Genomic DNA, 3,146 nt, shown 5'->3' with positions numbered 1-3,146 from the left:
GCCCCATAGGATTTCCAAGGCTGTAATCTTTGCGGAAGCAGACTGCCACATTTTTCTTCTTAAGAGCCACTGGTGGGTTTGAACCACTGACTGAGTGCTTAACCACTGTGCCACCAGGGCTCCTTGAGCAATGGATAAGGGAGCAGAGTGTCAGGTCTTTCTCCTTAAGAGCCACTGGGTAGGCTTGATTGCTGACCTCTTGTTTAGCAACAAGTGCTTAACCACTGTGCCACCAGGGCTCGCTTCAACGTAGCGCAGTGTCTTTTAAATATTTTATGTTAGGATCCACAAAAAACATACACGGTGAAACTGTGAGAGCTGGAACTCGGTGGGCCTGCCTTGTTTTTCCAGGTCTTGCAAGTTTTTTGTCTTTGACATGGTGCAGTCCTACCACTTTTCTATCACTCGTCTTAGTGGAAAATACTTAGTTTTTCTTTTCTGACAGGTTTCTGCCTTACATAGGTTGTGGCTTTCGCAGGTTTTACTGTATATTTTACAATGTGAGCCAGTACAGCCCAAAAAAACCCATTGCTGCTGAGTCAATTCCGACTCTTAGCAACACTATAGGACAGGATAGAACTGCCCAATAGGGTTTCCAAGGCTGACAATCTTTACAGAGACAGACTGCCACAGCTTTCTCCCATAGAGCAGCTGGTGAGTTCAAACCAGGGCATCAAACCGATTCTTCCCAGTTCAGTCATGGCCCACGAAGCGAAACCGGAACAGATCTGAATTTGTAAAATGTGGGTGAACCAGGACAACCAGAACAGGAAAAATTACAGGTCAACACCCTGCTAGAAACTTAATCTCCCTCCTCTCTTAGAAAACAAGGGGAGTGTGCACATTGCATAGCAACCAAATCTCTTGACAGGAACAGTCAGAAACAGCAAGGCCGGCTCAAAGATGGTGGCAACCGCACCACTTTGAATGTGTGTTGCTCTCCACAGTCCTGACAATAATCCAATCTGCTGCATCAGGTTCCTGAAAGAGCTCACTACACCTCCTCTGAGTTCAACCGGTAATTTTTCCCATTCCGCATGTATTCCGGACGTTGTTCTGCTTCACTCAAATTTTAAAAATTCAGGTGTGTTCCAGTTTTGCTTTGTTGGTCGTGACTGAACAAGTTCGAACTGGTCGGAAGCCCTAGTTCAAACCGCCAATCTTTCAGTTAGCAGTCCCCTTGCATTTAACAGTATTACCACCAGGGCTCCTAGCCAGTACATACATATCTATAAATGTGAAGGCTCTGAGGGAATATGTGCCTGGCATATTTGAGTGACACACGTATAGCATTGTAAAAATGTCTAGGCAGCAGTGTTTGACCTTCTCTAACTTCACAAGGAGGCTGATTCCTGTGAGGCAGGGGTCAGACATGTCTCCTCTCTCTGCCATCTTTACCAACTCTGACACCAACTATTCCACCCACAGCACTCTCTACTGGGTTGGATAATTCATTGCAATGGCCACACAGAACTCACAGACCATACTGACAATTACGGGGTTTATTAAGGAAGTAACAGGTTACAGTTCAGGCTCACGAACACTCAATGATATAGTTCTTCCATCAGGACAACCTCTTCCCAGCCATGCTCTCAGGCACACCTCTCCCTGGCCCTAGGCCTCTGCCCAAAGGCACTCAGCTTTCTCTCTCTGTGGGCTGGGAAGCCCACTGAGCCATCTCCTGCTGCCAGGTCTCTGTTGCCAGGTCTCTCCTGCCACTTCTTCCCACTCTCTTTAGGGTTACAGCTCTCTCTCTCTGTCTTCTGGTTCCAGGAGCTTCTCAGCTCAGGGATCCTGGGTCCAAAGGATGTGCTGGCTCCTGGCTGTTCTTCGCTGGTGGTGGTAGGATTCTCCTCTTTTCCCACTTCTGGGATGGCTCATTTCAAGCCCATTTGGGATGGCAAAACTGACCAATCCCTTTGGCAGGCCACAATTACCCTATCACACAGTCCCGCCCAATCACTTGTGGGGGAATCACAAGACCAGGATTCACCTTTCTCGCCACACACAAAAGTGATCTATCACACCTCAAGCATTTAAAATCAGACTGACCTGGGTTTCCTGACCCTGCACTTGCCAGACATTAGACCTAGGACAAAAAACACATTATGTTTCTATGCTTTTTAATAGTTTTTTTAAAAAACTCATGGCCATTTTGATTTAAAAAATTTTTTTAAATCTCAATCTTTTCGTTAATGTTGTCTAATATGCCTGAACACAAATTAATTACAATTAATGTCAAAATATGGGTTTGGATATTAATATTAATAACAATTAAGCATATTGATGGTTAATATGCTTTTGTTTGAATTATACTTCGTCCTGGAGTTCCTGGTTATCCTTCCTTAGGGAGGCCTCTGTTTTGCCTTCTGGTTCATTTTAACTCTCAATTAAGAATCACTTATCCAAGCTTCACTGGGTCTTTTAAGTTTTCTTATTTGTGTATGAGCAACATAACCACAATGTATACGGTACATCCCCTCCCAAGGAAACTGCTTTGAAAGAAGCATATACTTTCTAACAATTTTGTTTAAAACCAGTCTCTCTCTTTTTAAATTGTGGTAAGTATATATATAAGGAAAGAATCTCGGTGGCACAGCGTTTAAGACCTCAACTGGTAATGGAAAGGTTGGTGGTTCAAACCCACCAACGGCTCTGCTTGAGAAAGATGTTGACAGTCTGCTTCCATAAAGACTGTAGCCTTGGAAACCCTATGGGACAGTTCTACTCTGTCCTATAGGATTGCTATGAGTCAAAAGTGACTCAGTGACAATGGATATATATATAAGGAGCCCTGGTGGTACAGTGGTTAAGCACTGTGTTCTAACTAATTTTTTTTTTAAATTTCAGAAGTAAATTTTCAGAGATAGATTATGAGAATCCAAAGATAATATCAGAAAGCTAATATAGATGGTTATTGTAACTGAGATCTATATATTTTTTAAATGTATTTTAAATATATATATATATATTTATTGTGCTTTAGATGAAGGTTTACAGAGCAAATTAGTTTCTCGTTAAAAAAATTAATGCACATACCGTTTTGTGACATTGGTTGCCAACCCTGCGACGTGTCAACACTCTCCCTTTCTCGACCTTAGGTTCCCGTTTCCATTCATCCAGCTTTCCTGTCCCCTCCTGCCTTC

Source organism: Trichechus manatus, unplaced genomic scaffold (assembly GCF_000243295.1).
Source record: "Trichechus manatus latirostris isolate Lorelei unplaced genomic scaffold, TriManLat1.0 scaffold00286, whole genome shotgun sequence".
Taxonomy (NCBI): domain Eukaryota; kingdom Metazoa; phylum Chordata; class Mammalia; order Sirenia; family Trichechidae; genus Trichechus; species Trichechus manatus.
The sequence above is the reverse complement of the archived record's forward strand: the minus strand, read 5'-3'. Positions refer to the sequence as shown.